This window comes from Oncorhynchus gorbuscha, linkage group LG12 (assembly GCF_021184085.1).
Source record: "Oncorhynchus gorbuscha isolate QuinsamMale2020 ecotype Even-year linkage group LG12, OgorEven_v1.0, whole genome shotgun sequence".
NCBI classification, from domain to species: domain Eukaryota; kingdom Metazoa; phylum Chordata; class Actinopteri; order Salmoniformes; family Salmonidae; genus Oncorhynchus; species Oncorhynchus gorbuscha.
The window spans coordinates 14,388,367-14,411,297 of NC_060184.1; the positions used below are offsets into that span (position 1 = coordinate 14,388,367).

General features: G+C 43.1%; 1 pseudogene across 1 annotated transcript in view; it reads left to right on the forward strand.

Annotated features, from left to right (window-relative positions):
• LOC123991502 overlaps window positions 1–22,931 on the forward strand; it is a 50,869-nt pseudogene that overhangs the window by 9,530 nt on the left and 18,408 nt on the right. Inside the window, exons 25-30 of the transcript XR_006830808.1 lie at window positions 60–4,741; window positions 4,871–5,958; window positions 15,735–16,280; window positions 18,963–19,317; window positions 20,060–20,128; window positions 20,272–20,377. The product of XR_006830808.1 is annotated as an apolipoprotein B-100-like (transcript). The remainder of the gene's footprint in view (window positions 1–59; window positions 4,742–4,870; window positions 5,959–15,734; window positions 16,281–18,962; window positions 19,318–20,059; window positions 20,129–20,271; window positions 20,378–22,931) is intronic.

A 22,931-nucleotide genomic window follows, 5' to 3' on the forward strand; every position in this document is an offset into this window, starting at 1 on the left:
ACTGATTTACATTGTGTGTACTATAGTGACTTCATGTCCCTTGTTTTGTCTCATTACAGGAACTGCCCTCATCACTGACGTGCCAGAAGACTCTCTGAATGTGATTTTGAATGGTTCCCTGAGCCACAAGCTCATTGACACCAGCTTTGAGGTAATGGAAACCGTCAGTGTGTCAGACAAAGTGAGAGCCACAGGCAACCACAAGATTCAGGTCTTCAGCCCTCTGGGTCTGCAGACATCCTTGGACATCACTTCGCAGGCCTCCTTGGCCTCTGACATGCTCATTGGAGATGCTAACATGGATGGTAGTGTAACCCTTGGATCCGTGACCGCCAGCACCACTTATTCCCAGTCTTTCTCTTTCGAACACATGAAGAAAGAAGCCAGAGCCGAGTCCACACTGAGGGTGAACTCCCCAATCCTGGAGATTGTCAACAAGCTCAAGGCCGGCTATGCTAATGAGCAGCTTCTGATTGAGTCCAATACCAACCTGAACAACGACCCCATTAAGCACACCACTAAGTTCAGCATCAGCTACAAAGAGGCCCAGCTGACGATCCAGTCCGACTCTGTGACCAAGGCTGAAGAGAAAATGATCCGCAGCAAAGTGGACTTCACCGCCTCCAGGGATGAAGCCATCATCAGGGTAGAAAACCAGGCTGATGATACTGAGAATCGTGCCTACTCCCTGCTCTCCGGAGCCCTGAACCCCGCCAGCCTAGAGATCAATGCAGACGCTTCCGTCAACGTCCTCGGCAACCGCGCCTTCCACAAGGCTGCTCTGACGCTGAACAAGGAAGGTCTAGCAACAAGTGCCACCACCACCGCCCAAAGCAGCCCCATAACCTTCGAGAATGTCTTCAATGGTGGAGTCGATACCACCGGGGCCCATGTGTCCATAAACACCAAGGGGACCTTTGGAGAGACCACCGCCAACCTCAACTTGGAGGGGAAAGTGGCAAGCTCTGAGGTCTACCTAAACAGCATTTTCAAGGGCAATCTCTTCGATGCCAACACCATGAACAGAGTGAACCTGAAGGTGAATGAAGATGGCCTGGCCCTCACCAACAAGCTGGTCGCTGAACTGTATCAGATGGAGACTGAGAACACACACAGCCTGACTCTCACTCTTAAATCTCTGGCCCTCCGCTCCAAGACCGAGAACTTCTTCAACAAGGAGAACACCTACAAGCACGACATCTCTGTCGACATTCAGCGCTTGGGTGTTGCTGTGAACGTGAAAAACGACCTCAAGATCACAGAGATTAACTTTGTCAATGAGGCTATGTTCAAGGTAGAGAATTACAAGATGGAACTGACCGGCAGCCTGAAGGGAGTCTCTTCCGAAGAGGCCAATTTCAAGCACACTTATGAGATCAGTTTTGCTGACATGACCACCACTGCTAAGTGCAACACCAATGGAAAATATGCACTCTCTCAGATGACACACACTGCTGACCTCGAGATTGCTGGTCTGTCCACCAAGTTCAACAGCTTGGCTAGCATCAACTCTGAAGCACTGAACTTGGACAGCACTGTCAACGTTGTCGCTGAGCCATTCATGGTTGACATTTCTGCTCTATTCAACTCCAACGGAACTCCGAATATGTTTGGAATTCAGAACATTGAGCTGTTCAACCAGTTCCTGTTGAAGGCAGAGCCCCTGGCTTTCTCCCACTCCCACGAATGCAAGGCCTCCACCAGCCTCCAGCTGGAAAATGGAGACTCTGTCAAGACCAACCTGGACAACAAGATCACCAGTCGTCTGACTCCCCAGGAGCAGTATGCCTCAATGAAGATGACATCCAAACTGAATAACCATGAATTCAACCAAGAGCTTAGCGCCTTGAACAATGCTGAAACTATGGGAATGGAGATGACAGGAGCTGTCTTCACCACAATCTTGAACAAGGCCGGTGAAAACGAGGAATACGCCATCTCTGGTTCCCTGAAGTACGAGAAGAATGTTGACAGCCATTTCATTCTGCTGCCATTTGTTGAGCATCTCCCTGCAGTCATTGAACAAGTCAAAATTGCCACGATGATGACAATGGAAAACAGCAAAGGCCTGCTGCTAGATATTGACACCAAATACAAAATTAGAGCAAAGATCCAGGGGAAAGTGGGTGAACTGAAACAAGTTGTTGAGAGCTTCGACATCAACCTGTTCATTCAGGACCTGAAGAACTTCATCAATTCCATTGAAAGCCACATTCCTACACTGATAGCCAAGATTCCCACTGAAGAAATCATGAATGTCCTGAAGTCAATCAGGGACACTATTATGAGGTGGATCAAGAAAAATGACATCACTGGCAAGATAAATGCTGTTTACACCAAAATTGAAGAGATCCTGTCCAATTACGAGGTTGAAAAGATGGTTGAGAACATCATGGATGAGGTTGTGGAAATCATGAAGTCCTACCAGCTCAGAGAACACATTCAGTCAGCAAACAATGCTCTTAAGTCTATTGATATCCAAGCCATGCTGAACAAAATCATGTCACATGTGAATGAGTTTGTAAATGAACTGAATGCCTTTGACTTCAAGCAAATGGTAGACAACATCAGTGTCTATTTCGATAGACTGACAGAGAAGATCAGGTCTTTTGATTATAACACATTCGCCGAGGAGCTGAAACAGAAAGTCATCGAACTGAGCAGGGTCCCCTGTTTCGGAAAACTCCACGGAGAGTTCAGTGTCATCTCACCTGACTACATTATGAGCACCAATGCTGAGTTCCGGAATGCCACAACTACCGAAGTGACACCAGAGTTCTACGCTATCCTCAAATCTCAGGCCACTTCTACCTTTGATCTGTTCGCCTACACCCTGGATGCCAAAGTTGACATTGCTGTGCCCAAGATGAGCCACCTGTCTGTTTCTGAGAACATCAAGATCGTGCACAGGGACTTCTCCGTGGACCACCAAGGAACAGTTGCCTTCTACAGCACATCAGTCCAGGCGTCCTCCAAGACCAATGCCAAGGCCACAACTGAGCCCTACACCGCCGAGCTGGTTAGCAATGCCTTCTTCGACATGGAGAATGGAGTCTCTACCACACTGGAGACTACATACAACCACAATGTGAACCTCCCATTTCTCAACATCTTCAGCAAGGCTGCCATAACCCAGAAGGCATTTGCTCGCCTGGAAGGTGGCATTGTCACTCTGACTCTTACCAATGAGGGTAACGGTAAATCTGCCATCCAGGATTACTCCGATGAAGGAACCCACAAGTATGACATGCAGATTGTAATGAACCTCAACACTGTCAAACTGATCTTCACTGGGGTAACCGACACCAACAACCTGAAAATGAAGCAGAATGTGAATGCTGAAGCCAGCATTTTCAGTCACATCATCATTGAAGCCAACACTGAGACCGAAACTCCCTTCATCAAAAGCAGTGTTGCTGAGCTGAAAGCAGAGGCTAAGGTGCAGGATCTGAAAATTGAGGTAACTGCCTACTGCAACACAGAGCTGGTAGGCAAAGTTGAGGGAATTATTTCCAACTCAATCAACTTCATCGCTACACCCTATGAGTTTGTGTTTGACACCAAGAACAAGGAAAACACCAAGATTGCGCTTCCCTTCAAGTTGACTGGAAAGATTGATCTTCAGAATGACTTTGCCTTTACCCTCAACTCTGGAGTGCAGCAGGCTAGCTGGACTGGACTGGCACGATTCAACCAGTACAAATACTCACACTACTTCACAATGGACAACGGTGAGCAGGAAATCCACATCTTCGCCCAGATCAATGGAGAAGTGAACCTTGATGCGTTGAAGGAGCCCATCTCCATTCCCAAAAGAGCTGTAGAATTCATAGGTAGGACTGAGTTCTCTCTGTGGGAGGACACCGGTCTGAGTGTGCTCTTGACCACACCTCAGCAGACCTTTGACATGGACACCAAGCTCACATACAAGAAGAACCCTGAGATGATCACCATTGGCATTGACATGGAGCCAATCTTCAATGCCATCAACAAGCACACCAGGAGTCTGAACAAGAACATGATCGTTGGAAGGGACAAGGCTGTTGCCATTCTCTCTACATCATTTGACCAGGCAAAGGCAGAGTACGAGAAATACAACATTGAGCTACCCAAAACTCTCACTGTTCCGGCACACATAGTTCCAGTGCTGAATATTGAAGTGTCTGGTTTCACCATTCCTGTGCCTGACTTCAGTCTCATCACAATGCCTACTATGCATGTTCCATCTGCTCTTAGCAAGCTGACCCTGCCAAAAATCACTCTGCCCAAAATGCAGAGCAACATCATGATCCCTATCTTCGGTGACCTGACCTACGAGTTCTCCATGAAGACAGCTGTCCTGACAGTGAAGGCAAATGCTGCTGTTCTCAATCAGGATGACATCATTGTCCGATTTGACGCTTCCTCTACCTCTGAATTTGATGCTCTGAAGGCCAAGATTGATGGTAGCGCCACCTTGAACAGGAACAATGGATTGAAACTGGCCTCTATCCTGAATTTGGAAGCGATGTATGTTCAGGGCAGCCATGACAGCACCATCAGCCTCAATAGCGATGGTATGGATGCCTCCATCACAAATACAGCTACCCTCTGGACTCTGGAAGTCAACCAGGAGGTCTTTGGAAATGCCCAGGAAGGCCTCATTATCTCTGTGTCTTCTCCAAATGCCGGACTCCTAGGACTCCAGCTGCAGGCCAAGAAACCACCCCAAGTGAAAGGAAGACTCTACGGCAGATACCCGGTAAGACTCGTGTACATTTCAATGAATTGATAAGTACTTTTTGCAATGTGTTCATGACAGCCATGTAGAGCATGTTACAATGCTGTTTCACTCACTTATTTCTGTTTCTGTTTTCATTCTCTCATGCAGTCTGAACCCACCACTGATGTGGAGATCATGGCCCTGAAAATGTCTGTGATCAACTCTGAGAAGCTGAACATTCAGACCACCTGGAATATGGAGGTTCCCACTGAGATGCTCCTGGTAGTGAAGGCGAAGGTGCCTGAGATCATGTCAGCAGTTTGCATGGAGGATATCCTATCTGCTCCCCAGAAGATAGCCGACAGACTTGAGGGTAGTATGGAACAGATCACGGATCAAGGCAAGGTCATCTACAAGAGGGCTGCAGAAAACATTGCAGCTATGGATCTTACAGCCATCACAGACAAGCTCTCCAACAGTGTCATTTTCGTCCTCAGACAGTACCAGAAGAATGTTCAGGTTTTGCTCGATGCTGCCATCAAGTTCCTGAGAGAGACCCAGTTCCAGATGCCTGGACTTGAGGGAAAGATGTCCGGTCTTGAGGCCTACCAGAAACTGAGTAGATTATTTGCTGAATTGGTTGAGGAAGCTATCAAGAAGGTTCCAGAATTCTTTGCCTCCCATGGTGCAGCTCTCCTTGAAAAGATCAGAAACATCAAATTCACACTTCCAGGCTCCAGCAACCTGGTCAGCGGGAGAGAAATCCTGGATGACCTGATGGCTGCCATTGAGAAGATTCAGAAGCAGGTGATCATCATTGTGAAGAGAGTCGGAGATGTCCCTCTGGAGGATATTGTGAGCAGGCTGTCTGCATTCCTGCGCTTAACCGTGCAGAAAACCGAAGAGCTCATTGTCTCCCTGAAATCTCAGGATATGGAGAAACTCACCGTGTGGATGAGTGACGTCTTCAGCGAAGCCATCGACTCCCTTGCCATGTCTGATATTGCACAGCAGATGGAGGAAGCCAAGAGAATTATCCGAGAATATCGCGACCTCTTTGCTGAAATGTCCATTGAGCAGATCAATGCTGACATCCAGTCTTGGATTGACTCTGTGATTCAGAGTATTAACGCCATCCACATCAAGGTTACGGAGTTCCTTCAGGACATTACCAGAAATGCTGAGTCTTTTGTGACAGTGAGTGACAAACAGATGGACATTGAAATTCCTATTCCATTCATTGCTCAGCTTAACATGTAAAACATATATGCCCAATTCATTGGCTTTCAACTTGCAAACATAACTGTTATTCTCATGTAGTCTATTCATATTATAATGCATTTCCATTTATTTTTTGTAAGTTACTAATTTAGTTTATTATTCACAAGTTAAGACAGCCAACTTAACTGGTTTAATTTTGCTTCCTATGTGTCTTGTTCTTTTTAAAAACTTGAAAGAAAACCATGAATAAAGACAATTTGATGCAAATGACGAGATACATTTTTCTATATCACTCCCCACCCATTCATAAACTTACATCTATCTTGCTCGGCCACGATCAATAACATTAACAGATCAAGCCTATGTTGTCTTGGGTTCTTGGTGGGTCTCTCTGATTTTGGTCAAATACCTTATGAAACAGCTTGTTAATTAAATAAAATGTACTATGATAATACACTATAATACACTGTTATGTATTTAATGTACTTGATCTATTTATAAACATAATTAGCTACAATACAACAACTATATACACTGCTCAAAAAAATAAAGGGAACACTTAAACAACACAATGTAACTCCAAGTCAATCACACTTCTGTGAAATCAAACTGTCCACTTGGGAAGCAACACTGATTGACAATAAATTTCACATGCTGTTGTGCAAATGGAATAGACAACAGGTGGAAATTATAGGCATTTAGCAAGACACCCCCAATAAAGGAGTGGATCTGCAGGTGGTGACCAGACCACTTCTCAGATCCTATGCTTCCTGGCTGATGTTTTGGTCACTTTTGAATGCTGGCGGTGCTTTCACTCTAGTGGTAGCATGAGACGGAGTCTACAACCCACACAAGTGGCTCAGGTAGTGCAACTCATCCAGGATGGCACATCAATGCGAGCTGTGGCAAGAAGGTTTGCTGTGTCTGTCAGCGTAGTGTCCAGAGCATGGAGGCGCTACCAGGAGACAGGCCAGTACATCAGGAGACGTGGAGGAGGCCGTAGGAGGGCAACAACCCAGCAGCAGGACCGCTACTTCTGCCTTTGTGCAAGGAGGAGCAGGAGGAGCACTGCCAGAGCCCTGCAAAATGACCTCCAGCAGGCCACAAATGTGCATGTGTCTGCTCAAACGGTCAGAAACAGACTCCATGAGGGTGGAATGAGGGCCCGATGTCCACAGGTGGGGGTTGTACTTACAGCTCAACACTGTGCAGGACGTTTCGCATGTGGCAGAGAACACCAAGATTGGCAAATTCGCCACTGGCGCCCGTGCTCTTCACAGATGAAAGCAGGTTCACACTGAGCACGTGACAGACGTGACAGTCTGGAGACGCCATGGAGAACGTTCTGCTGCCTGCAACATCCTCCAGCATGACCGGTTTGGCGGTGGGTCAGTCATGGTGTGGGGTGGCATGTCTTTGGGGCGCCGCACAGCCCTCCATGTGCTCGCCAGAGGTAGCATGACTGCCATTAGGTACCGAGATGAGATCCTCAGACCCCTTGTGAGACCATATGCTGGTGCGGTTGGCCCTGGGTTCTTCCTAATGCAAGACAATGCTAGACCTCATGTGGCTGGAGTGTGTCAGCAGTTCCTGCAAGAGGAAGGCATTGATGCTATGGACTGGCCCGCCCGTTCCCCAGACCTGAATCCAATTGAGCACATCTGGGACATCATGTCTCGCTCCATCCACCAAGGCCACGTTGCACCACAGACTGTCCAGGAGTTGGCGGATGCTTTAGTCCAGGTCTGGGAGGAGATCCCTCAGGAGACCATCCACTACCTCATCAGGAGCATGCCCAGGCATTGTAGGGAGGTCATACAGGCACATGGAGGCCACACACACTACTGAGCCTCATTTTGACTTGTTTTAAGGACATTACATCAAAGTTGGATCAGCCTGTAGTGTGGTTTTCCACTTTAATTTTGAGTGTGACTCCATATCCAGACCTCCATGGGTTGATAAATTTGATTTCCATTGATAATTTTTGTGTGATTTTGTTGTCAGCACATTCAACTATGTAAAGAAAAAAGTATTTAATAAGAATATTTCATTCATTCAGATCTAGGATATGTTATTTTAGTCTTCCTTTTATTTTTTTGAGCAGTCTATTTTACTCAAATGTTTTACTTTTACACCGTGCAATATTTCAGTAGCCCTGAAGGAGATGCTGTTGCAGCCAAAAACCAATTGAGTGTTTCCAATGGCACAGGAGTCATACACTAAATATGAGAAAGAAACAGAATTATTTCTTAATATGAGGGATTATACAGCCTGACACAAAATTGTTCAAAAGCCAGAAAAATAAGTAATTTATTAAAAAAATTACAACACACTCTCTTAACTATAAAAACGTACTGTCCTTCACAGTACTTCACTGAACAATATTAAGATATTTCACTGCATCATCAGATTTGTATCCATCAGATAATTAATAACCTTACAATCTTATGGAATTCCATCATATACATTCTGATGTAACTTTCTTCAACAAACATGCCCACCCTTAAATCCTGTGGTCTAAATATAAACTATGGCAGACAAAAATGACATCATTGCTAGCGTGTCTCTGGAGAGAAGTTTTACTGTAATTTCCACAGTCCTTGGTTATGATACTGGCATGCCCAGTGCTGTAAAGCCAGTGGGTAAAATCCTCAACTCCCTCCTAATGGAACTTCTAAAACTATATCAGCATCCGTCACTATTATAATGGGCGGCAGGTTGCCTCGCGGTTAAAAGCATTGAGCCATTAATCGAAAGGTCGCTGTTTTGAATCCCCTAGCCGACTAGGTGATAAATCTGTCGATGTGCCCTTTAGCAGGGAACTTAAGTCTAATTGCTCCTGTAAGTTGCTCTGGATAAGAGTGTCTGCTAAATGACTAAAATGTCAATGTAAAATGTATTACGACAACCAACTTTGAGCATGAAACACACTGTGATCCATCGGTGTAGTTGCGTAGAATATTATCTGTATAATTGATATATGGGTTCAGTTCTTGCAATACAAGGTCATGAACTGCTGTTCCTGTTACACACACTATTTCATGGGGCTGGATTTAAAAGCATTTGTAATTTTAAACATCTTCACTGGAGTGTTTAAACAGAGTATCAAGTGTAGTGTCCTTTATGTAGTTGGAGATGAAAATAGTGGAGAGTTGCTGTACTGTGGTGTAGGCCTAGCTAGCTCAATGTTAGGCTTTCAATTGAGGGACTATGAGGTCATTAGAGGTCTTTGGTTTATAATGATCAATTCTCTGTTATACGTAGTAGCCATAAAGACGACTGATATTAATATGCCAACTTCCCTGTGATTTACAAGGACAGTCTGATGTTACTCTTTGTCATATAAATGGGAAACCCGTTGGCACATAGGGGGATGGAGATCCATTGATTAGATATTGATGGTCCTGCTGTTGGCAATTGTTCCCTTGAATTCTCTATTGCTTTTCCAATTAAAACTTTCCATTCATTTAATTTTAGGTACTATTCCGAGATACAAAGTGGAGTTTAGTAACTAAACTCAGCAAAAAAAGAAATGTCCTCTCAGTGTCAACTGCATTTATTTTCAGCAAACTTAACATGTGTAAATATTTGTATGAACATAAGATTCAACAATGGAAACATAAACTGAACAAGTTCCACAGACATGTGACTAACATAAATTGAATAATGTGTCCTTGAACAAAGGGGGGGGGGGTCAAAATCAATAGTAACAGTCAGTATCTGGTGTGGCCACCAGCTGCGTTAAGTACTGCAGTGCATCTCCTCCTCATGGACTGCACCAGATTTGCCCGTTCTTGCTGTGAGATGTTACTCCACTCTTCCACCAAGGCACCTGTAAGTTCCCGGACATTTCTGGGGGGAATGGCCCTAGCCCTCACCCTCCGATCCAACAGGTCCCAGACGTGCTCAATGGGATTGAGATCCGGGCTCTTCGCTGGCCATGGCAGAACACTGACATTCCTGTCTTGCAGGAAATCACGCACAGAACGAGCTGTATGGCTGGTGGCATTGTCATGCTGGAGGGTCATGTCAGGATGAGCCTGCAGGAAGGGTACCACATGAGGGAGGAGGATGTCTTCCCTGTAACGCACAGCGTTGAGATTGCCTGCAATGACAACAAGAATCAGTCCGATGATGCTGTAACACACTGCCCCAGACCATGACGGACCCTCCACCTCCAAATCGATCCCGCTCCAGAGTACAGGCCTCAGTGTAACGCTCATTCCTTCGATGATAAACATGAATCCGAACATCACCCCTGGTGAGACAAAACCGGGACTCGTCATAGAAGAGCACTTTTTGCCAATCCTGTCTGGTCCAGGGACGGTGGGTTTGTGCCCATAGACGACGTTGTTGATGGTGATGTCTGGTGAGGACCTGCCTCACAACAGGCCTACAAGCCCTCAGTCCAGCCTCTCTCAGCCTATTGCGTACAGTCTGAGCACTGATGGAGGGATTGTGCGTTCCTGGTGTAACTCGGGCAGTTGTTGTTGCCATCCTGTACCTGTCCCGCAGGTGTGATGTTCGGATGTACCGATCCTGTGCAGGTGTTGTTACACGTGGTCTGCCACTGCGAGGACAATCAGCTGTCTCTCCTGTCTCGCTGTCTTAGCCGTCTCACAGTACAAACATTGCAATTTGTTGACATGGCCACATCTGCAGTTCTCATGCCTCCTTGCCTTATGCCTAAGGCACGTTCACGCAGGTGAGTAGGGACCCTGGGTATCTTTCTTTTGGTGTTTTTCAGTCAGTAGAAAGAACTCTTTAGTGTCCTAATTTTTCATAACTGTGACCTTAATTGCCTACCGTCTGTAATCGGTTTGTGTCTTAACGACCGTTCCTCAGGTGCATGTTCATGAATTGTTTATGGTTCATTGAACAAGCATGGGAAACAGTGTTGAAACTCTTTACAATGAAGATCTGTTTATTTATTTGGATTTTAACGAATTATCTTTGAAAGACAGGGTCCTGAAAAAGGGCCGTTTCTTTTTTTGCTGAGTTGAGGTTTTGGTTTAAATCAACCTGGAAATGCACAGATGCACTAATCTATGTATTATTGCAGAGATTATGCAGTGTAATGTTACATACTTTAGTTTGTTTCCTACCAATTTACTTTTGTTGATGAATTTATCTAGGACTGAGATAAGAAAAAAATTGGACAGTCCCTACCAAAAAAGTGTCCTCTACTTTGCCTGTTACATGGGGGAAAACCCCATTATTGGAACATTTAAGATCGTAGTATCCGAAGGCAGACTTCCTCAATTTGGAACCAGACCCAATAGCTTTCTTTAAACTTGTTTTAACCATGAAAACCATGTTTTCTGCCTATCCTTCAGGAAGAATTAAATCATACATGATTATATATGGAAAAAGGAGAAAGGAAGAAATGTTTATATGAAAGAGATCCAGTGGGTACATTGTGTCCTTTCCTGAACGTAAACAAAGGGTCCAGCAACAGAACACTATAGTAAAGAATGTGACTTCTAAGTAATTGCAAATGAAAAAAAGCAACCCTTTGAGAACCCCCCCCCCCCCAACAAGATCATTATGTTACACAAAAGAGCCCAGCTGTCCTTCGAGGGGGTCAGGGGGAAAGGAAAGAAAGAAAATTGTATGTCTCCAATGGATGTTCCAATGCTGTCATCTGTGGAGACCCTCCCAGGCTCCCACCACATAAAGCACAGTAATGTCACAGCCATCTGAACATAGCATCATTTATGTTTTATTGGCCAGTGTGTGTCTCCTATAAAAATGAAATACTACTTGGATATACAGTACCAGTCAACATTTTGGACACACCTACTCATTCAAGGGTTTTTCTTTATTCGTACTATGTTCTACATTGTAGAATAATAGTGAAGACATCAAAACTATGAAATAACACATACTGTATGGAATAATGTAGTAACCAACCGTTTTAACAAATCTAAATATATTTTAGATTCTTCAAAGTAGCAACCCTTTGCGTTGATGACAGCTTTGCACACTCTTGGAATTCTCTCAACCAGCTTCACCTGGAATGCTTTTCCAACAGTCTTGAAGGAGTTACCAACATATGCTGAGCAACTAATCCCAAACCATCTCAATTGGATTGAGGTCGGGTGATCGTGGAGGCCAGGTCAACGGATGCAACACTCCATAACTCTCCTTCTTGGTCAAATAGCCCTTACATAACCTGGAGGTGTTTTGGGTCATTGTCCTGTTGAAAAACAAATGATAGTCCCACTAAGCGCAAACCAGATGGGATGGCGTGTCGCTGCAGAATGTTGTGGTAGCCATGCTGGTTAAGTGTGCCTTGAAATCTAAATAAATCATTGACAGTGTCACCAGCAAAGCCCCACACTATCACACCTCCTCCTCCATGCTTCACGGTGGGAACCACACTTCCATTCACCTACTCTGCGTCTCACAAAGACACGGCGGTTGGAACCAAAAATCTCAAATTTGAACTCATCAGACCAAGCACGTCTCCTCTTATTATTGGTGTCCTTTAGTGGTGGTTTCTTTGCAGCAAATCAATCAGGAAGGCCTGATTCACACAGTCTCCTCTGAACAGTTGATGTTGAGATGTGTCTGTTACTTGAACTCTGTGAAGCTTTTATTTGGGCTGCAATTTCTGAGGCTGATAATTTATTTTACCTTTATTTAACTAGGCAAGTCAGTTAAGAACAAATTCCTATTTTCAATGACGGCCTAGGAACAGTGGGTTAACTGCCTGTTCAGGGGCAGAACGACACCTTGTCAGCTCGGGGGTTTGAACTTGCAACTTTTTGGTTACTGGTCCAACGTTCTAACCACTCTAGGCTACCCTGCCGCCCCAACTCTAATGAACTTACCCCCTGCAGCAGAGACTGCTGGACTCCCTTTCCTGTGGCGGTCCTCATGAGAGCCAGTTTCATCATAGTGCTTGATGGTTTTTGCGACTGCACTTATAGAAACTTTTAAAGTTCTTGACATTTTACAGATTGACTGACTTAAAGTAATGATGGACTGTCGTTTATCTTTGTTCTTTTGAGCTGTTGCCATAATACAGACTTTGTCTTTTGACAAAGTTTGACACCCCTACATTGTCACAACACAACTGATTGGCTCAAACGCATTAAGGAAAGAAATTCCACAAATTTACTTTTAACAAGGCACACCTGTTAATTGAAATGCATTCCAGGTGACAACCTCATTACTTTGAAGAATCTCAAATATAAAATATATTTAGATTTTTTTAACACTTTTTTGGTTACGACATGATTGCATGTGTCATTTCATAGTTTTGATGTCTTCTGTTTTATTCTACAATGTAGAAAATAGTAAAAATAAAGAAAAACCCTTGAATTAGTAACTACTGTACGTAGTTACTAAATTTTAATAACAATGTTTTCTGTGGACATATGACTAGTTGACCTCCAAGTTGACTAGTTGACCCCCAAGTATCATTTCACACATTATACACGTGGATATTTGTGAATCAAAATTTCTTATAGTTCCCAAAAACTAGATTACTGAGAATTAAACAGCTGAAAATAGGTCACACCCATAACCTGTGCGTTGATTCAAAGGCTATTTTAACATGGTACTGTAAAGGTAGAGCACCAAAAACATCAATAAAACACCGGGTTTGTTGAGACACTGACATATCTTGTTAATTAACTGAGCGCCTTCTCAAACATTCACTGTGCAACTAATTTTTGTTGATTTAAATGGAATTCCTTTCACCTTCCTCTAACCTGGCTGGGCATCTAAGAAGTGTGCTACAAAAGTCCCCCTCATGTTTTTCATGCGTCATTTTTTCCATCCCTCCTCCACTGCACTGGTTTTTAGACAAAGTAGCTTAAAAATGACAGCGTAATATCCTGACAGTTCTCTTGATAGAAACATCGCAAAATAATCCATTTTAGAAACACACACTTGCTATCTTATTTCCCTGGTTTAAACCAATAATGGAGTCAGAGAATAGAAGGGGACAGAATTGTGTGTCATTATTGTCCTAAACCACTAAGCTGACCACCGTCACATTTAGCAGGCCTACCAGTGCTTCCAGTCAATTGTGTGTGGTTGGGTTGTGATGGAAAGCAGTCTCCCAGTCTACCTGTTCGCCCAGTCCCCCCATATTACAACAGTGCCTTTGTGTTCTGTCCTCATGTCATCCGCTTGTGCTGTAATACTAATTTCCAATATATATTTACTGTATTATTTATTATAATAGCTGTTAAAATAGCTTTCCATACCACCTAACCCATTTCTGCAGAGGTAGTTTGTGTTATCCTGAATTGTGATGCTATTTATCCAAAACAAGGCTGTGAGTATGAAAATATGCAGGCTGTGGGTTAACTGCTGCTATCAATAAGCTATAGCGGCATTACATAAGTGGATTGCCTTGTGACCCTGAACAACACCAGACCCATAAGTCAGGAGTGAGAGATCCTTTTCACATTTTAATGTCCCAGTAATGGTGACCTTAAAATTCCTGACTTGCGTTAATTATTTATATGATGATCCACTATGAAATTTCCCATGTGGGACAGATAATTATGCACAAAGTCAAATAATTAGGTTTTCCCATGTGCATTTACAGTTTACATCCACAGCAGCAGGCCATACAAATATAATTCCATTGGCAGTAGGCTATACACATTCTAATCATATCTTTATTATTTAATAACATAAAACAATAAACTGACAAAGTTGAAACTAAGACAAAATATTGCACTATGGGGATCTTTTTTGAACCACCATATACAGTATGTGAAATAATAGCATTCATGCTTTACACAGTGCTGCAGTGCTATCCCTGTCATGTTAAATAATGCTATGATGCACACGGCAGGATGAACAGCCTTTTAAAAACATTAGGAGAGCAACAACAAACATAACAAACAAACCAAACATGGAAATGTTCCTTACAAGTCAGAATGTTGAATAAATTAAGTTTGAATTTATTCTACCGGTTGCCTGTGTGGTTGGTCCTTCAGCTGCTTGGAATTTGAGGCAAATAGATAGACTTTTTAGAGTGCTGATACTGAAGTTGAAATTTCTATCACCTGGCACATGTACAAAACCATGTAAACATCAGTTATCATGCATACATCACGTGCATGTACTTCGGTCTTGTGCACATGCCTTTGTTCATGAGCAAACATATTTATTGCCACACACAGACCTGCGTTTTGAAGTTGGTTTAATAATAAGTCCCTGTGGATATTTTGTCTCAAATGTCGACCAGCTAAAGGACCAACACCACGCACAATCGGCAGATTAAGTTGAAATATAAAAGGAACTCAACATTCGTGACAGACAAGGGAAGTGTAGGTTTTTGTCCATGTAAATGTGCGTGGAGTTTAAGGCATCACCACGTTTCGTGACTAACTGGTTGCATGTCAACAAGGCTTGGCACCCACACTCAAGTAGGCTCCTTGGAACAATATCCTCAAAGGCTACAGCATCATTTCAGGCAGCATCCGGAATGCATAGCAAATGAATTTATTCAGTAAATTAGAATCGCATGGAGTGTCAGTTGTTGGCTACTTGTATTAGAGTATGTATTCGCGTCAATTGAGGGATCAGGTAAATAGATCAAGATGATCCACAATCTGAGGATTATTAGATTTCTCATGGCTACAGGCTCAAAATAAAGTCTTTAGCCTAATGGGAGACAGACTTGGTCATGCATCTTTTCAAGCACAATGACAACAGGTCTTGGTGGTGTTGGCAGCCGTACATTAACGTAAGATACATTATTGCTCACGTTAGCTGTTCATTCACAACAACAGACAGCAGTTCACACAACCGCTGGAGGGTTTTGATCTCTTCTGTAAAGAGGCACGTGTAGCAGTGTCGAACACCTCCCGAATACCATCCTTCGTTTTAGCAGAACACTCCAAATAGTCATATGCACCAATGCGCATGGCCATGGCGCGCCCGTCCTCTGTTTTCACTGGTTCCTGTTTCATTCTGGACAGCTCGCTCCTAACATTCTCGTCGTTGCGCAAGTCTCTTTTGTTGGCAACTAAAATAATGGGCACGTTGGGACAAAAGTGCTTTACCTCTGGCACCCATTTCTCGGGGATGTTTTCGAGGGAGTCCGGGCTGTCCACGGAAAAGCACATCAGGATGACATCAGTGTCCGGATAGGATAGCGGGCGTAGGCGATCGTAGTCCTCTTGTCCAGCCGTGTCCCACAGTGCTAGTTGGACTTGCTTGGTGTCCACTTCAATGTCGGCCACATAGTTGTCAAATACAGTTGGCACATAGACCTCAGGAAACTCGTCTTTGCTGAACACAATCAGCAAGCAGGTCTTTCCACAGGCGCCGTCGCCGACTACGACCAGCTTTTTTCGTATCTCTGCCATTTGCTTCTCTTAACCGATACTTTTCCTTGATCCTAACTGTTAAACAAATATGACGTATAAACTGTCTGTGTTAGCTAAGAAGTCAAATTATGGTACGAGCCTGGTTAAACTTCCCTGAACGTAGCCGTCTGCGTTTCTCCGGTGGATTCGATATTTCTCAACTACTTGCTCCCTGTCCAGCCACTGAAGCGCTTCCTTTATAAAGAGCATGGGTGCTTTCCTAATATAGCAATCCAATCGGAAGTAGGGCGGTGAGATCATTATTTCGAAAGAAGGAGGTGATTGGATCCCAGACCTGCTTTGTCGGTAGAGGAGGGTCGTACCACGAGGATCATGTCTCGCCCAGACACTGACCTGGGATCAGCTCTATAAAATCAGAGCTCAACTAATTTGGCAATATGATTTTGGGATATTTCATACACCATAAAAAATGTTTCAATAAATGTTTCATAATTCATAAACACATAATTTAATTTATGAAAAATAATTTGACATGGACATATGGCACTAGTTTATCCTTCTGTCAAACACACAGGTACTGTCCTAAACTGTAGACTACAATAGGCTATAGTACCGTGGGCAGAAAAGGCTTCGACCATACTGATACTAAAATATTTTAACTGGCCATCAACTCCCAAGATAACAATTCCATAGGCCACGTTTTTTTTTGTTCAGGGCCTTAAGCACAGGCAGATCTATGCTCCTCACAACCCCCCTCTCTCATTTACATAGAGATAGAAGCATAGGAACGTGTGTCTTCGTCCAGTTTAGTTACACCTATAGAATTATAACAATCATTGTTATATTCATTAACCACCATGAAAAATATTGATCAGTATTTACTGAAACGACTCCCTAGAATACTTTTATTGATACGGATAAATCATGTATATGCTACCACATGTCAACAATTGAGAATTTTTGAGTGGGTATTATTTTATATTGTATTAGAATTGCAAATAGCGGGTTTAATTGACGTACTATGCGCGGGTCTAATTAACGTACAATATGCATAATAGGCAGCAGGAAGGGCACTAGCGTGATATAGTCAAACTCCTATATATTGCATGTTCAATCCCAAATCATTAAAACACCGATCTCCACGGAAACAAAACAATATACATTTAATACCCTTGAAATTTTGTACAAGCATCGCTCTTCTACCGAAAAGACAGCGCGTGAGTATCTTCTAAATGTCTATAATGCGATGTTGTACGTAATTCTCACTATTTTAAACGTGGATTATTGCCGTGGTCGTTGAGAATTTCCCCCTTTTGTTTAGCGGGTAAGGCCCCTCTGGAACTTGGAGGGGGGCCATGTTGTTAGTGAGTGTGTAGTTACCCAGCAGCAATGGTGTTTTGTTAATGCAGCTCACCAGACGGCATTTGTATGGTTCGCTCGGTTAAAAACGTTTGATTACAACTGTTCAGCGGCGTGTGAACAACGGAGAGCTATGTTTTTATTGTATGCACTTATTTAACTACAATAGCTAGCTAGTAATTTTGGGGGTGTTTTTTTATTTATTTTTATTATCAAACTGAAAAGGTAAGAGGCCTTCCTTAAATCTGCCTAGCTAGCCATGGTAGCATCAACAAATCTAGTCATCTGACTAGCTAGTTAAATTAGTTCATTTAACAAATTCAACATTGACGCTGGATTTACAGGTGAACTGTTAACGCTAGCTAGCTAACTTGGCTTCTGTCAGTATAGCTCGCTAACTAACGGCAGGTAGCTAACCGCTAATGATAGCTAGCTAACGTAGTTCACGAACGGTTGTTTTTCCAGTGAACTAGCCCGTTGTCCGGAACAGAGAAATCGTTAACTATCTCTATGTTATGTTGCCAGGAAACGTAAGTTTGAGAATGTATACATTTCGCATGATAACTAACATTCAGACACGTTTTTTTTTTCAACTAGCCAAACTAATCCAACGAAGTACAGTACGTTAACTAGCTAGCTACATGCTGCCTGTAATATGTCGAAACACACACCCGACACCGAAGAGTTGAGCATTCGGTGGGCAGACATTCATTGTTCGATTGGCTACGCTAACAAGTTATTTAGCAAGCTAGCTAATTTAGCTAGGCTAGATGGAGAGCTAGTTAACGTTATCCATCTAACGTTACCTAACATTGTTTTGATTATTAAGAGATTGGTCTCCACTGCCTATAGCTAGCTAGTTCAATTTGACCATGTTAGCGATTGATGTTACCTAGTTTGGCTAAGAAGGCCAAATTGCGTATTACACGGACTTTCGGACACTGAATATTTATTCGTTTATGTTAGCTAGCTAGCAACGAGCTCAAGTGTATTAATGTAATAGCTAGCTACTTAACTAGCAAGCTAGGTAGCCAAGTCAAAGGAAGGGCAGGTAACGTCCCCAGAGAAGATTGTTACCTTAGATTGACACTAGCTGTTAGTGCTTTATGCTGAAGTTCTACAGACCTTTCAGTGTGTCAATTTACAAATGTTATTGTAACTTATGAAACAAAGCAAGGAAACTCTCTGTTAGGGACCAAAGAAAGACTGTGTGTGGTTGGTTCAATAAGCATACATGGGGGATCCCTAATAAATACAAATGCATTCAATATCAGAAACCTCAGGTTAATGTATATACATTATGTTTGATAAGTGCTATCCATATGCAATCTAAAGCAACTCTACTCACACTTGTTCTGTTATTTCCCCCTCCAAAGGTTTCCCCGTGGAATGAGTGTTCCATGCAGCATCCTAGGTATGAATGACGTGGCCTGGCAGGAGACACGAGGCGGGATGCTGCACACAAACGGTGCTCCTGAAGCCGGGAGCGTCGGAGTTCACGGAGGGGGATCCCTGGCTGCCATGGGGGTTGCAGGTCAGGGTCCTGGAGGGCCACACCGTCTGCAGGGACCCAACCCCATCCCAGGCACCCCACAGCCTCCACTAAGTGGGCGCTCTCAGGATGATGCCACAGTGGGCTACTTCTTCCAGAGGCAGCCTGGGGAGCAGCTGGGAGGTTGCACCTCCAGCAAGCACCGTTGGCCCACTGGAGACGGCAACCACGTTGACCAGGTACAATGGTTTTGCCAGAGCTAAACTACTTGGCTACAAGCTTCCTGTTTGATAATAAAATATTTGAATGAAGCCGATCTTATACTTTCTAGAAACTACTTTACCACAAGAGACCCTTGCCGTTTCAGTCCAGAGCATGACATCAATTGCACCAGCCAAAGATTTCCCACTCTTTAGAAAGCTACACTTGCTTCTGTTTCATAGAAATCACTTTCAACAAATATTAATTGTAGCAAGCATTAGCCTAATATAAATATTCTAGTGGTTCATTCTAATGGCTTGTTAAACTAATTTTTAAAGTTGTATGTGAAAGTTTGAAGGAAATGTTCCATTCCCAGTAAATCAAATCAAATCAACACCCAGCCTGTTGACGACAACAACAACTGACTTGGGAAGTATGTGTCTGTGTAAGGAGGGGGGGGGGGGTCTCTGTCAGTGATCTCTATCTAAGGATAGAATTCAGATTTGTAACTCATCCTATGCTTTAACAACCCATACAGTAGTAGGGTTTTTATTACTTTTTAGTGAACATTGTAATTTATTTAGACTCATAATAGTCTTTGTTGTCTAGGACAACCTTGTAAGTGTGGCTGGAGTTTGCATCAATTTGTGTTGTATCAATTTGTGTTCCTCCAATTTCAATATGATGTCCAGAAATAACGTACCATGCATGAGAATATCATTTTTGCCAGGTTGAATTGTGTATGTGCTCTGACTGAAGCCAAATTATTATTTTTATCAGGTTCGAACTGTGGATGAGATGAACTATGGTTTTCAAGCCCTTGCTTTGGAGTCCAGGGGCATGGGTGAGGTAGGTTGAGATCCACCACAACGTCTCACATTTCCTCCCTTTAAAACTAGGATAGATTCTGTGCTACATCTTCCATTGAAGTTTCCCACGGTGACCCAGAATGTCGAGAATGTCCAAGTAGCCATTTTGCCTTCTCTTTACAGCTCCTGCCAGCAAAAAAACTGTGGGATTCGGATGACTTGTCCAAGGATGGAAGGAAAGGGATGCTCCTTGGAGAGGAATGGCGGGAGAATGCTTGGGGATCTTCTCGTGAGTGGTTTTCTATGCCTCTGCTTGTTTGTCTGTTTGTTTAACCCTCGGGGCTCTTTGAGAACCAATTTTATTTTTATCAACCCCTTGGCTCCCCCATATGCATACATTCTTAGAGGCACTATGCAGAAATCGCTCCGCAATTTCCTGGCTGCTAAAATTCTAATAGTTATCATAATTTCTGTTTTTATGTGACAAAACAGTATACTGTTGTGTAGAGCAGGGTTCCCCAACTGTCGCCGGTTGGTTTTATTCCCCCCCAGGTTTTCTGAGCATTAAAAAAATCTATATAAATATATAGTGTGTGTGGAATTTTCATTGTTGGACATAAAATACTGTTAAATGTTGTTTTTTTAAACACCAGGAAATCGGCTCCAAGTGATTTTTAAGTCAAGAAATCTGTTCCCAAGTATTACCTATGCTTAATAAAGTGATATGACATGATTATATACCAATGTATGCAAGGTTGAGATTGTTTTAGTCAAATATCTGTTTGTGCTTCTTGTGGTCAATTTGCAGTCTACAAATTATTTGTAATTATGTTCTGACCATCTGCTCAAGAGAGAAATTGGGCTGCAGCTGAATCTAGTTCATTATTCCTGGTGTAGAGCATCATTGTACCATCTAAACTGCTGTAAAATATATTTTTTGAAGCTGGTGTACAAAACCGTAAGTGAAAAAGACGCAAAAGCAAAACTTAAGAGCGGAATCAGAGAAATGGCAAACATTGACCAGATCTACCGCTTCTTAGTCCCGCTTTCAATGAGAATGACAGATCTATAACACTCATACCTATGTGAATTTGGTCAGAGTCACCTAAAAAGTGACATTTCAGCTTTAACTTCTTGGATGTAATGTCTGTTTAGGGGATCTGCATGGTTCTTGTACTGGTTCCGACTGATATTTTTATGGACACTATATCTAATTGGCTGGTTCCTACTGACACCATAGTATATTTGAGCCGGTGTGAAGTAGGATGTGAAATCTGAAACCACTTGAAGCTGGGATGGCCCTCCTACCATTTCTTTTGCTCTTCGACTGTCCAACTCCTGGCTGAACCCTATGTCACAAGCACTGGCAAAGCACATGCCTGCAATCCTTACATCATAGCACAGCTGGAGAGCGTGGCTTCATCGCTGTAGCACACTGAGATCGATTTATAGCCATTAATCTCAAAATTCACAGATACATTTTTTTTAAGCATCGTTTGTTTGTCAGACTGATAAGATTAATATGAGATGAAAGGCTAGTTCCTAACAAGTTCAGATAGCCACGCTACAGCTCCGTGAGACGTGAACAGTGACATTTTGATCAAAAGCCCTTTAGAAAATATGCCCCCCAAAATTCTAACATTAAACAAACAAATATGAATTTTACAGTTATAAGGAAGGTGAAGTCTTGTAGTTGGTCACTTTATTACTTGGTTATCCTACACTGAACAAAAATATAAATGCAACATGCAAAAATGAAGAAGTTTACTAAGTTACAGTTCATATAAGGAAATCAGTCAATTGAAATGAATTTGTTAGGCCCTAATCTATGGATTTCCCATGACTGGGGAATATAGACAATGCATCCGTTGGTCACATACCTTAAAAAGAAAATGGGTGTGGATCAGAAGCGGTCAGTATCTGGTGTCGCCACCATTTGCCTCATGCAGTGCGACACAACTCCTTTGCATACTTGGGGCTGTGCATTGTTATGTTGAAACATGAGGTGATGGCGGTGGATGAATGGCACGATGTGGAGGTCCTGGGCTGGCGTGGACACACGTGGTATACGGTTGTGAGGCCGGTTGGACATACTGCCAAATTCTCTAAAATAACATGGGAGACGGCTTATGGTAGAGAAATGAACATTTATATTATCTGGCAACAGCTCTGGTGAACATTCCTGTAATCAGCATGCCAATTATACACTCCCTCAAAGCTGGGGACTGGCATTGTGTTGTGTGACAACTTCACATTTTAGAGTGGCCTTTTATTTTCCCCAGCACATGGTGTACCTGTGAAATGATCATGCTGTTTAATCAGCTTGATATGTTGATATGCCACACCTGTCAGGTGGGTGGATGGATTGTCCTGGCAAAGGAGAAATGCTCACTAACAGGCATGTAAGCAAATATGTGCACAGATTTTGAGAGAGAATAAGCTTTTTGTCATGCAACTCGGGACCAACTGTTTACATGTTGCTTTTTTTTTTTAAAGCATACTAGTCATTTCAAACATTTAATAGTTATAGAATAGGAGATGTGAGATGTTACCCCACTCTTCCACCAAGGCACCTGCAAGTTCCCTGACATTTCTGGGGGGAATGGCCCTAGCCCCCACCCTCCGATCCAACAAGTTCAAGACGTGCTCAATGGGATTGAGATCCGGCAACAACGTCACCTATGCGCACAAACCCACCGTCGCTGGACCAGACAGGACTGGCAAAAAGTGCTCTTTGACGAGTCGCGGTTTTGTCTCACCAGGGGTGATAGTCAGATTCGCGTTTATCATCGAAGGAATGAGCGTTACACCGAGGCCTGTACTCTGGAGCGGGATCAAGGTGG